This window comes from Callorhinus ursinus, unplaced genomic scaffold, assembly GCF_003265705.2.
Source record: "Callorhinus ursinus isolate GAN/ISIS: 27379988/994484 unplaced genomic scaffold, GSC_fseal_2.0 scaffold9, whole genome shotgun sequence".
NCBI lineage: Eukaryota > Metazoa > Chordata > Mammalia > Carnivora > Otariidae > Callorhinus > Callorhinus ursinus.
The window spans coordinates 60693418-60707674 of NW_027397071.1; the positions used below are offsets into that span (position 1 = coordinate 60693418).

A 14257-nucleotide genomic window follows, 5' to 3' on the forward strand; every position below is an offset into this window, starting at 1 on the left:
TATGTTGTACACCTGAAACTAATATAATATTGAATATCAACTATAAAAAAATAAAATAAAATGAAAACCTTTTATAATCTATACAAATAAACCTAATCATAGAATTGTGTGCCTTTAATAATAGTATATATTATACCAATTTTAATTCCTTCTCATGCCCCTTAACTCTAGCTCAGTGTTTCTTTTTTTTTTAAAGATTTATTTATTTCAGAGAGAGCAAGAGCAGAAGTGGGGGGGGAGCAGAGGGAGAGGGAGAAGCAGACCCCCCGCTGAGCAGGGAGCCCCACACAGAACTCAATCCCAGGACCCTGGGATCAAGACCCGGGCCAAAGGCAGATGCTTAATGACTGAGCCACCCAGGCGCCCAAGTTCAGTGTTTCTCATATTTTAGAGAGTTTGAGAGTTACCTAGAGGGCTAAGAATCACCCAGAAGTTAAGATTCACTCCCAGATGATTATGACTCAGGCAGATGGAGGACCACATTTTGAGAAACACTGCTTTATCTCTTTTCAATTCCCCAAATGCATCACATTTTTTTGCCTCTGAGATTTCTCATCCAATGTTCCTCAGCTTGGAATGTCCTTGACCCTGATTTTCTGCCTTGCTATCACTCATCAACATCTTACCTTACCTGTGAGATGGATTTCCATTCTTCTCCCAGATCTCCCGTATGTTCCTGTCATGGCATGTACCACCTTGTGCTATAATGACTAGTTTACTTGTCTAACTCACCCACAACACTGCACATTCCCTAGGGAGTAGGAATTCTATCTGACTTATGCTTCAGTACAGTGTCTGGCACACATTAGATGCTCAAAAAATATTTACTAATAAAATGCTGCTTACCCTGTAAGTCTCCCTTACTGGAAAGGGGCTGAGCAAAGGCTATGTTCTGCATAATAAGCCTTATGTTGATATTCAGTAAATATTCCTAAAACTAAATTTAGTCTTGTGTAATAAAGTGAATCCTCAAATATAATCAAAGTTTTAAAAATATTTAATACCTCAACAACTGATATTTTTCTGTACTCCCCTATGCAAGAAAGAAGTAAAATAAGCCAACATCATGAAATTATGTTTTAAAGAAAACTGTCCCACTTTAAGCCACGAATGCCCTACATCCACTGTACTGAGCCACAGGCAAACTTCCAATTATGACTATACAGGATTTAATGCACAGCATTTTCTATAATTAACAATACTATATTGTATACTTGAAAGTTACTAACAGAGACCTTAAAAAGTCCTCACCATAAAAAAAAAAAAAAGGTTAACTATGGGAGGTAATGGATTATGTTAACTAAACTTACTGTGGTTATCATTTTGCAATATATACGCATATCAAATCATCACACTGTATACCTTAAACTTATACAATGTTATAATCAATTATATCTCAATAAAACTGGAAAAAAATAAATATTTCTTAGGGATATTTGTATGTCTGTATATAAAGATCTGCCTTATCCCTTTCATTGCCTGCAGTACTTTCTATGAATATATCTTACACCATTTTTTCATTGATTCTAAACTTATAAATGTAACAATATTACAATGATAAATCAAAGTTGATTCTTAAAAAAAGTACCAAGCCATAGGAATTCATGTTCAAAAATGATTACTATTAAGGGACAGAAGACAGTCTTCTTTATTCCACTTAAAATACAAGGATGCATACATTTTGTTAAAAAATTCTCACTACCAAGCACAGTCATAAGAGTTCTTTACTAACAACACAGTTAGCAAAAACACAGTTAACAAAAACATTCTCTAAGCATTTAATAGCCCTTTACCATACCCTAGACTTATCTTCAAAAGTGTCAAGGCATACATAAAAATACTAATTAGATTTGAAAATACCCAATGAGAGAATACAAATCAAGGTAAGAACCAACATATTCATCCTTAATTCCTCTTCCACTTTTAAAAAATATGGTTATAGTGAACAGGAAAAGAGTAAGACAGGCCCCAGTGATTGTACCTAGGGTTATGAATTAGAAAACACTGAAAGAATGTGAAAATAATTAAAACAAATATAACTACAAAACAATCAAACAAGTCCAGAATGCGGAGTACCCTACAAAATTGGCCTAGATTCTTTAAAAGATCCAGAAAAAAAAAAGACTAGCATATAAACAACTGTAATACAATGAAAAATTACATGAATATAGGCACAAAGCACCCTGAGCTACAGAAGACCCCCTGCTGTGGAAAAAGATCAGGGAATACAATACTGAAGTGACCAGGTTTCAAGTTTCAATCTGGGACTTAAAAAAAAAAAAAAGGTTCTAATAAGAAAAGAGGGGAGGTAGGAAGAAGAGGGCAATCCAATCCAACGGAACACCACCAGCCAAGACACAGATACAGAAAACTTTACATACAAACTATTCATAGAAGGAAAGTAGATTTATAGACCCAAGCACAGAGTGCAAAGAACATGGAGAGAGATGAGGCTGAAAAGGAGATATGGGATCCAGATCCTGAAGAGTCTGAAAAAATATTGAGTAATTAAGGAAATCAAACTTTATTCAATAGTTAATGGAGAGCTACTGAGGATTTTTTTTTAGGAGGGTAATAACATTCTCAAAGGTGTGATTTAGAAAAAGTAACACTGTTATGAGGACTTGGGCAAAAGAACGATGGTGACATTAATAGCAATAGCAGCAGCCAACAGTAGATTCATACTTACTGATGCTCTCTGTGTGACAAGCACTTTAGATACAGTAAACCTTGCAAGACTTGACATGGTAAGAATTATTCACATATTATAAATGAAAGTGATACCAGGGAGATCAAGTAAGTATTCAACATTACACATGTAAAATGTAGCAGAGTTTGACACAGCAGGCACAATTTGGAATGGGTGCCCTGCAAATCATTCCTCCAGACCACAGTCTGCTCTGTTAGCCTGGAATCCTCTTCCACAATGGCACAGGGTCCTCTCATTCTGGCTCCACTCAGCTCTAATATGCAGCTTAAGGGAAGCTGGTGTGATTAAGTCCCTCAAGCACAGTGAGTGCTGAAGGGGTGGTGTCCACTACCCCACAAGGCAGAATAGAGTCCTTTCCCAGGAAATTTTTCTACTGGAGCTGAAGGAAGAGCTCTTCCCATCTGTTCTTGAAGCTATGAGGTGTAGGTGCCATGAGACATGTGCCTTCTACATGAAGAAAGCAATACATAAAGCCTACACAGTGAGATGAGAGATGAGAAGTGGAAAGTCCTAGCTGCCAGTGTCCAGCTACACCCTGGAGAGCAATCAGCAGGGCGTTGACAGCCTAAGCAAATGCCACTCAGTGAATATCAGGGTTTTTTTTTTTTTTAATGAATGCAAGTAGCTTCTGCTAATGAGAAAAAGGCAGGGCCAGCAACCCCACTCCAGTAATCTTCCTTCCGGGTGTTATTTTACCAATGTTCCGAGACCTTAAAACAAATTTTTAGCAGGCTGAAGAGTCACGCAACCTATAACTTAGATGAGGGGCACCTGAGTGGCTCAGTCGTTAAGCGTCTACCTTTGGCTCAGGTCATGATCTCAGGGTCCTGGGATTGATCCCTCCATCAGACTCCCTGCTCAGTGGGGAGTCTGCTTCTTCCTCTCCCTCTCCTCCCCACTCATGCACACGCTCACTCTCAAATAAATAAAATCTTAAAAAAAAAACAACCAATAACCTATAACTTAGATGAGATCCCTCTTTCTGCCTCCAGGTACAAGGCCAAGCACCTCAAGAAAGGATCATTCTGAAATGGATGTTAAAGTCTTTTAGGCTGGATGAGGATCCCCCATGAAGTGGGGAGATACACAGCTGATATGTTCTACTCCCTAAAGGACTCCAGGACTAGTGAAGATATTTGGGTTTTGTGGTTGCATCTGCTGATTTCTCATATTTATTAACACAAGGGCCATGCAATCAAAAATTATTTTTAAGGGGCACCTGAGTGGCACAGTCAATTAAGTGTCCAACTCTTGATTTTGGCTCAGGTCATCTCAGGGTGGGGAGATAGAACCCACATCCAGTTCCTTACTCAGCGCTGAGTCCGCTTGAGATTCTCTCTCCTTCTCCCTCTGCCCCTCCCATCCTTGTGCATGTTCTCTCAAAATAAATAGAAAAATCTTTAAAAAAATTATTTTTAATAATCCTAGGCTAATCAGCTAACCCCAAGGTATTGATTCAGATTACAATTCATATTAAAGTTTCAAAGTAAATTACCACAAATACAATATAATACTGCCTGTAATAGATTACATGTCCCCCAATATCCATTCTCCTCTCTCCTTCTTTAAGTAATAAAATCATCCATCCCAAGTTTTAACTGAACACATGGCTCTCCTGTTGGATATTACATTCCCAGCCTCCCTTTCAGCTAGGTATAGGCTATTTATCTATATAATGGCCAGTGGACTACGAATGGAAACAATATATGCAACATATTGTGCCTTTAAAAGGAAACTACTGGGGCGCCTGGGTGGCTCAGTCGTTAGGCGTCTGCCTTCGGCTTAGGTCATGATCCCAGGGTGCCGGGATCGAGCCCCGCATGGGGCTCCCTGCTTGGCAGGAAGCCTACTTCTCCCTCTCCCCTTGCTTGTGTTCCCTCTCTTGCTGTGTCTCTCTCTGTCAAATAAATAAATAAAATATTTAAAAAAATAGAATAGAATAGAAAAAATAAAATTAAATTAAAATAATAAAATAAAATAAAATAGGAAACTATCTGCAGGGCGTCTGGCTGGCTCAGCCAAAAGAGCATGTGACTCTTGATCTTGGGGTTATGAGTTGAAGCCCCATATTGGGTATAGAGAGTACTAAAAATAAATAAATAAAACTAAAGTCAAAAGGAAACTCTTTGAAAACATTCTTTCCAAGTGCACATGGAACATTCTCCAGGATAGACCACGTTAGGCCATAAAACAAGCCTCAATAAATTTGAAAGGATGGGAACAATACAAAGTATGTTCTTTATTTTTTTATTTTTATTTTTTTTAAAGATTTTATTTATTTATTTGACAGAGAGAGACACACAGTGAGAGAGAGAGAACACAAGCAGTGGGGGAGCAGGAGAGGGAGAAGCAGGCTTCCCGCTGAGCAGGGTGCCCGATGCAGGGCTCAATCCCAGGACCCTGGGATCATGACCTGAGCTGAAGGCAGATGCTTAACAACTGAGCCACCCAGGCACCCCCAAAGTATGTTCTTTAATCATGATGTGTTAAAAGCACAGCTCTATAACAAAAGGAAATTTGGGAAATTCAAAATATGTGGAAATTAAATGACATACTCCTAAATAACCAATGGGTCAAAGAAAAAAAATCAGAAAGGAAATTAGAAAATATGTGCAATGTGAAAATGAAAACAACACACCAAAACTTTCAAGAGATAGTGAAAGCAATTCTTAGAAATTTATAACTGTAAAAGCCTACATTAAAAAAAAGATCTGAAATCAATAACCTAACTTTGTACCTTAAGCAACTACACAATGTAGGGCAACTAAACCTAAAGCAAGCATAAGAAAGGAATAAAGATTATAAGATAATAAGCAAAAATAAATGAAATTAGAAAATAGAAAAATCAATGAAAGCAAACCTCGGTTCCTTGAAAAAGATCAACAAAATGGACAAAACTTTAGTTTTACTAACCAAGGAAAAAAACAGGACTCAAATTACTAAAATCAGGAATAAAAGAAGAGACATTACTAACAACCTTACAGAAACAAAAAGGATTCTAAGGTAACATGATGACCAACAAATTAAATAATCTAGATGAAATAGACAAATTCAGAACTGTCACAACTAAAGACTAAAACATCTGAATAGGCCTATAACAAGTAAAGAGACTGAATTAGTGATCAAAAAACGTCTCACAAAGAAAAGCCTAGGCCCAGATGGCTTCACTGATAAATTCTATCAAATGCTTAACGAATTAACAACAACCTTTCCTACTCATCCAAAATTTTAAAAGGAACACTCCCCAACTTTTTCTATGAAGCAAGTATGATTCTGGAACCAAAACCAGACAAAAATATCACAAGAAAACACCAACATCTACTGTAAATAAAGATGAAAAAAATCCTCGACAAAATACTAGCAAACCAAATCCAGCAACATGTAAAAAGGATTATACAGCTTAACTATTTATGGTCTAAATTTGTGTGTCCCCCCTCCCCTGCCTTCAAATTCATATACTGAAATCCTAACCCTCAAGACGATGGTATCAGGAGATAAAGCCTTTAGAAAAGACCTCATGAATGGGATTAGTGCCCTTATTTAAAAAAAAAAAAGAAAAAAGCCTAAGAGAGCTCCCTTGCCCCTTCCACCATATGAGGTTACAGTGAAAAAGATGGTCATCTAAGAAGGTCCTCACCAGACTCTGAATCTACCAGTGCCTTGATCTTGGACTTTCCTAGCCTCTAAAACTGTGAGAAATAATTTCTGTTGTTTATAATCTACCCAGTCCGTGGTATTTTTGTTATAGCAACCCAAACATACTGAGACAATGACCAAGTGGGATTTATTCCAAGAATGCAAGGTTGGGTCAACATATGAAAATCAATCAATATAATATACCATTTTAACAAAATAAGGAACAAAAATCACATGATCATCTCAAAAACAGGAAAAGCACTTGACAAAATCCAACATTCTTTCATGACAAAATCACTCAAGGACTAGAAGGTAACTATTCTATTTCATAGAAGGACATCTATGAAAACCCACAGCTAATATCATACTTAATGGTAACAGACTAAAAGCTTTACACCTAACAGCAGGAACAAGGCAAGGATGTCCTCTCTCACCACTTCTATTCAACATTATACTGGAGGTTCTAACTGGGAAAATTAGATAAGAAAAAGAAAAGACATCCAGATTGGAAAGGAAGAAATAAAATTATTTGAAGATGACAGAACCTATATATAAAAAATCTTAAGGAATCCACCAAAACCCTATTAGAGGTAATAAATGAGTTCAAGTTTTCAGACCACAAGACCAATATATAAAAAATCAATTGTGTTTCCTTTCTTTTTTCTTTTTTAAGATTTATTTATTTATTTGAGAAAGAGAGAAACAGAGAGACAGAGAGAGAGCAAGGGTGGGAGGGGCAGAGGGAGAAGAATCTTAAGCAGACTCTGGACTGAGCACAAAGCCCAATGCACGACTCGATCCCACAATCTGAGAGATCACAACCTGAAGTGAAACCAAGAGTCAGATGCTCAATCAACTGCACCACCTAGATGCCCCCAAAATCAATTGTGTTTCTATACTCTTGAAACAAAAAAATCTAAAAATGAAATGAAAAAACAATTCCATTTATAATATCAAAAAGAATTTAAATACTTAGTAATAAATTTAATTTTCAGAAGTACAAGGCTTGTACAATGAAAACTGCAAAGCACTGTTGGAAGAAATCAAAGACCTAAATAAATGGAAAAATATCTCATGTTCATGAAGTGGAAGACTTAATATTGTTACAATGGCAATATTCCCCAAATTGACTTATAGATTTCATATAATCCCTATCAAAATCCCAACTGTTTTTTGCAGAAATTGACAAACTGATCCCAGAATAGCCAAAATAATCTTCAATAAAACAAAAACAAAGTTGGAGGACTCACACTTCCCAGTATCAGAATAAAAAGCTACAGTAACAAAGACAGTAATTAGAACAATGAAATAGAACTGAAATAGATCTAGAAATAAATTCATACAGCTATGGTCAATTGATTTTTAACAAGGATGCCAAGATCATCCAATGCAGGAAAGAATAATCTTTCTAACAAAGAGTACTAAGACAACTGGATATACCCCCATGCAAAAGAATAAAGTTGGACCCCTACCCTTACCATATAAAATCATTAAACTATTAATAATAAGCTAAAACAATGAACTCTTAGAAGAAAACACAGGTATAATTTCTTGTGACTGTGGATTATGCAATGGTTTCTTAGGACACCAAAAGCACAAGCAACAAAAGAAAAATAAACTGAACATCAAACTTGAAACATTTATGCTTTTCAAAGGACACTATCAAGAAAGTAAAAAAAAAAACAAAACACAAATTGGAAGAACATATTTACAAATTCTACATCTGGTAAGGGACTAGTATCCAGAATACATGAAGAACTCTTACAATTCAAAAATAAAGACAACTCAACTTAAAAATGAGTAAGGAGGGGTGCGTGGGTGGTTCAGTTGGTTAAAGCAGCCCAGGTCATGATCCCAGGGTTCTGGGATGGAGCCCTACATCGGGCTCCTTGCTCAGCAGGGAGCCTGCTTCTCCCCTGCCTGCCGTTTCCCCCTGCTTGTGTTTGTTCTCTGTCTCTCTCGCTCTGTGTCAAATAAATAAATAAATCTTAAAAAAAAAATGAGTAAAGGATTTGAATAGATATTTCTCCTAAGAAAACCAAATTAACAAGATAATTTCAGCCAGTGATAAATGTTAAGAAAATAAAGCTGAGTGATGATCAGAAACTTGTTGTGGGAAGAGGGGTTCTACCTTAACGGAGATGGTTTGGGAAGACTCTTAGAGGAGTGATATCTGCACTGAGATTTGAATGAGAAAAGCCTCTAAAGTAAAAAATCTGGGGGGAAAGTTTCAGGCAAAAGGAGTAGTAGAAATGATTCATTAGTTAAGCCTGTTCTCCCATTCATTCTCAGCAGGGGCTATTTCAAATTTTCTCCATTCTCCCACCATGCATACTCCCTCAGCACATTTCCACTCGGCTGTCTCACAGGCATTTCAAACTCAACATGTCTGTAACCAACTCATGATTTTCTCTCTCAATTCCTTTCATCCATCCAAAGTACTCCCCATTTCTGTCTCCTAAAAATCTCTCAAATCCTTCCATTTCACTTCATCTCCACTATAACCACCCTAATGCAGACCTCCATAATCCGTCCCCTATGCTGCATCACTTTCTAACTTCTATCTACTTCTCCTCTCCTCCAATCCTCCTCCATATAGGAGCCAGAAGAATCTTTTCAAAACATAAACCTGAGCAGGTCACTACCTTGATTAAAAACAAAACAAACAAGCAAAAAAAAAAAAAACATTTCAAGGCTCTACATTGCTCTTAGGATAAAATCCAAATTTCTTCATTTACCCTCCAGAGACCCTGTTTGTTCTGGCCCCAGTCTACCTCTAAAGCCCCCATTATCCCTGTGCCCCAGACACACTGACCTTTATTCCCTGAACCAGCCAAATGCCTTCCTACCTTAGGTCTTTTACATATATTGTTCCCGTTGCCTGAAGTGCTCGCACTCATCTACCTTCACTTCATTAACTGGATAATTCCTACTCATCCCTCAAGTCCCTACAAAGAAAAGCTTTACAGGAACCCCTAGACTAGATTACCCACCGCTCACATAATATTCTCTTATAATACCCTCTTCCTTCATAGTATGCTGGAGAAATTAAATTTCCCTGGGATTTCTCAGTGTCACTGTAAAAAAGCCCTAGAGTTCTCCAACATTTCAACATCCCACAAAATCTAACCTGTTGTTTTCCCTATCTGAAAGGATAATAAAACTTCTTTTTATTTCCCAAAGAAAGTTGAAAGGTCAAAAGCCTGGAGTAAGCCCATAGGCTAAGACCACAAGGTGCCAGGAAGAGGGTAGCAGGCATCTCCCTAGGTATTTACAGGAAAAGAAGGAAGGAAGGAAGGGAGGGAGGGAAAGAAAAAGGGAGAGAGGGAGAGAGAGAAGGAGGAAGGGGGGTGCCTGGATGGCTCAGTCGTTAATTGGCTGCTTTTGGCTCAGGTCATGATCCCAGGGTCCTAGAATCCAGCCCCATGTAGGGGCTCCCTGCTCAGCCAGGAGCCTGCTTCTCTCTCTCCCTCTGCCCCTCCCCCCTGCTTGCAGTTTCTCTCTCTCTCTCAAATAAATAAAATCTAAAAAAAAAAAAAGGAAAGAGAGAGGGAGGGAGGGAGAAAGGGAGGGAAGGAAGAGAAAGAGAGGAGAGAGAGAAAGGGAAGCCTCAGAAATGGAAAAGGCATCTAGATTGTAAAAGCAGAGACCCACAAGGCTATCTGGCTCCAGGAAGATTTTACTTGCATACCAAGTTAGATATGCAAGTAAGGGGCTAGAGTTGGGATTTAGGCTTATTACCTTTCTAAGGTGATCCTTTTCAGAAGAGAGAGCCAGTTGCCTCTTTAATCTTCAAAAGCAGAGAAGAATTATTTTTCCTCATCCTTCACCTACAGCTACTTGGCTATATGTGTAGGACAACTGACGTGGGTCTTACAGCACTGCCCTAGGGGTAAGGATTAGGGTGGAAGCAGGCCGATACACTTATGATTATGAACCCTGTCTCTAACCCAGAATTCCTCATGTGTGCATTCAGGATAAAATAAAAATGAAATTTATGGGGTTTCCTTACAATAGCGTGGTTGGGCAGGGGTTAGACCCTCTCCATGCTGCCTGGGGTTCCAGGGTAGGAGCAGAAACAAAGTTTAAGGCTGAGATTGCCGCTATGTCCTGGATGCAACAACCTGGGAAATCATGTTAATCAAGGAAATAAAAAATCCCTCTAAACTCTGAGAAAAATAAAATAAAATAAAAATGAAATTTAAAAAAACACAAAGTACTTAAATAATAATTAAACAATTCTGAAATTACTTAAAGTTCATCATTCCTGCTAGCCTATAAATTTTAAGAGAACAGTCTAATATACAGTAAAAAACTCAAAAATATTTGTTGAACGGATGACAGGAAGGATATACATAAATGCAAATAACCATTTTCAGTTTCAATAAAGATAGCCTATAACCTTATATACTATGTCTCAACAGGTAATCCAAAACTTCCATTATTATTTTGGTTATGTTGGCGAGAAAACTAAAATAAAGCTGTTAAATAAGTTGCCCCAGTACAAATTAAATTTCATAGCTTTTTGTCTGTTACTAAGCCTGTCAAGCCTGTCTCAAAGGAAAAGAACCTTTGTCCTTTCCACTACCATCTTCATACCTGCTTGACACTTAGATCTTTATCTTGGCATTGACTGGGGCTCCCAGGAAGTCAAGGAACAGAGCCTAAACCCCACCTGTTTTGATAATAAAACAGTTGGGAGATATAATCAGCACATTCATATGCCTCTGCTAAGAAATCTAGGCTGGGGTTAAAGCAACCAAAAGAAACTTTCGTTGACTGTAGAATAAAGAACCCTGTGAAGAGGGGCGCCTGGGTGGCTCAGTCGTTAAGCCTCTGCCTTCGGCTCAGGTCATGGTCCCAGGGTCCTGGGATGGAGCCCCACATCGGGCTCCCTGCTCCACGGGAAGCCTGCTTCTCCCTCTCCCACTCCCCCTGCTTGTGTTCCCTCTCTGTCTCTGTCAAATAAATAAAATTAAAAAACAAAACAAAACAAAACCAGAAAGTCTTCCTTTTCACATGGTAGTAAATTTTTTAAAGGGTCACAAAGGTTTATCAGGAAGAAGAATTTACACTGACAAAATTAATTACACAGACTATTCCAGAATATAACTTTTTTAGGTTCACTTAATGTGAGGGACAACTGTATCCACAGAGATACATATTATCTCTCTCACTCCAAACACTGATCACATCCACCACTCCCTCCCCCCAACACACACATACACACTCTCCCAATGATCACTTTAGGGAAAATACATAAAATAATAAAAAATACATTATTATATTATCTATATGCTAGTTAAAAGTAAATGGACTTTACTTTAGATATAAATCACTGTGTGATTATAATCTCAGCAGTTCATCAGGCAGTTATCAATGAAGACACCACTGAACAGTTAAATAGAAAATAATGTAATTTCAACCTCAAGTTGCTTTAAAATGCTTTGTGGACAGGTCAATAATCACTGAGGGATGCTACTGAATTTTATTTTTAAATAAACCTTCTGGTCTATCAGCCCGCAGGGGAAAGGGGGAGAAGTTTTTCTTTTATCTGAGATTTACAGAATCACACAAAAATTGTTATAGAACACAGGATCTGAAATTGGTTGTGAAATGAGTACTAGGAAACACACAAACAAAAAGCCCTCAAACCAGAGTGCTGTGACAATAATGACTTGTGTTCTCAAGAGAACAGCACAAAATCTTAATCTACAGATTGCCTGTTCTGTCCATTTCTTAAATCGTTACAAAAAGGTTATTTTAAGGACAGTGAGAATTACTGAGCTGAAAGTCAGTCTTAAATAGCGTACAATTGCTTCTCAAAAAGGGGTTAATGCAGTCTAGCGGGGCCTCTTAATTGTTACATTCTGGATATATTTTATTACTTTATCTGAACTTCAGTGTACCACATCTTTGGAAGGGATGGCTACATACGTTTCAAAGTAATTTAAATTAAGAACAGCTCAAAATATTCTCCATTTAGGCTTCTAAGGCTATAGACACATGAAATCTCTCTTTAAAATGTACAAAATAATTTCAATCCCTCAAGCATATATGTGCTTTTTTAAAAAAAGGAAGTACCATTTGTAGAAAAAAATTACATTAAGCATACCCAGAGATATATAACTTATGTTGTTCTATAGGCAGTACAGTTTAATGAAGTAATACAGGCTGTAGCGTGAAAGAGATAAGGTTTTGAATTCCAGCCCTGCCAACTTGATAGTAGTGTGCCCTTGACTAAGTGACAAGTTCCCAGAGCTGATCTATGCCTTACGTTCAAAGGATCATTGCCAAGTGCTGAGTTAAAACAGGTAAGTCACTTAGTATAACATCTGGCATATAAAAGGCACAAGATTCATGCTTCTTCCTCGCTTCTACCTTAAATACAGCAGGAGACACACAATCATTTTCTCTGAACCTAGGCTAACCCTATGCCCTTTAGACCATATTTTTAGGTAAGTCTCCTACCATCAGCTCAGTCCCACCCCCCCCACACACACACACCCCAATCTGCTCTAGTAATAATATGTAGCCCCTACAAAAAACAAGCAATAAAACAAATCATAATTTTTCCTCCTTCATGCTCACACACTTCGTTTGTGGACTCCTTCCCAATCCAGCTCCTATGCTCAGGTACAGTTTATTCCATTCTATTCAATTTATGGGTGTTGCTATTGCACTAGTTATTATATTGTATTATAATTGTTTACATCTATTTTCCTTGTCAACCAGTGGGTTTGATTATCTTTGTATTATCATTATCCCCACCCTATCTTACAGAACCTAACTGATGCCTAGGACCTGGAAGGTATTAGATAAATGTCTGCTAAATGAATAGCTCCAACTCACCTAGGTGGCTCAGTCAACTGAGTGTCTGGCTCAGTCAGATGAGAGTCTGACTCTTGGTTTTGGCTCAGGTTGTGATCTTGGGGTCCTGGAATCGAGCCCCACCTCAGCCTCTGTGCTCAGTGCAGTCTGCTTGAAATTCTTTCCCTCCCCCTCTCACCATCCCCCTCTGCTCTTTGTCCCCTCACTCTCTCTCTGTCTCTCTAAAATAGTCTTTAAATGAATAGCCCCAGGGGCTGCCTGGGTGGCTCATCTTGCCTTTGGCTCCAGTCAGTCGAGATCTCAGGGTCCTGGATTGACTCCCTGCTCAACGTGGAGTTTCCTTCTCCCTCTCCTTCTGCCCCTCCCCTCTGCTCGCCCTCTAGCTCCCCCCCAACCAAATGAATAAAAAAAATCTTAAAAAAAAAAATTAATAGCCCCAACCTCCTCTCCCTGGCACCCTACTCATTCAACAAACATAATTCACTCAAAATATGCCCATTCATTCCCAATTTAGGCTGTTCGACAATTCTGAGTAAAACGGGAAACTTTTTTTCCCATTTCTGATGCCTTTACATCTCTTTTAAACAAATTTTTTACAATTACGGTTAAAAATATTACCATAAAACAATTAAAGAGCAATAAAAATCCCCAATAATGTTATGTAAGCACTAAATCAAATAAAACTTAGCACAAAAGTTACCACTTAGTTTTATCTTTATTATAACTACTTAATTGTACCTCCAACAGGGCTATAAGCTTTTAAAAAATTAGTTCAGCATATTCCACCTATACTAAGTACTCAAAAGTATCTTAATGAATTAGCTAACTCACAATGCTATATAGTGTCATCAATCAAAACCTGTTTAATTCTGGGCGCCTGGGTGGCTCAGATGGTTAAGCGTCTGCCTTCGGCTCAGGTCATGATCCCAGGGTCCTGGGATGAGTCCCGCATCAGGCTCCCTGCTCCTTGGGAGCCTGCTTCTCCCTCTGCTTCTCTCTCTCTTTCTCCCCCCCTCTGTCTCTCATGAATAAATAAAATCTTTAAAAAAAAAAAACCTGTTTAATTGTAAATGTAACTAT

The 14257-nt window shown here is 38.1% G+C and overlaps 1 protein-coding gene across 4 annotated transcripts in view; it reads right to left on the reverse strand.

Annotated features, from left to right (window-relative positions):
* The window catches only part of OSBPL9 (oxysterol binding protein like 9), a 176241-nt gene that overhangs the window by 143550 nt on the left and 18434 nt on the right, over positions 1 to 14257 (reverse strand). The window lies entirely within an intron of this gene.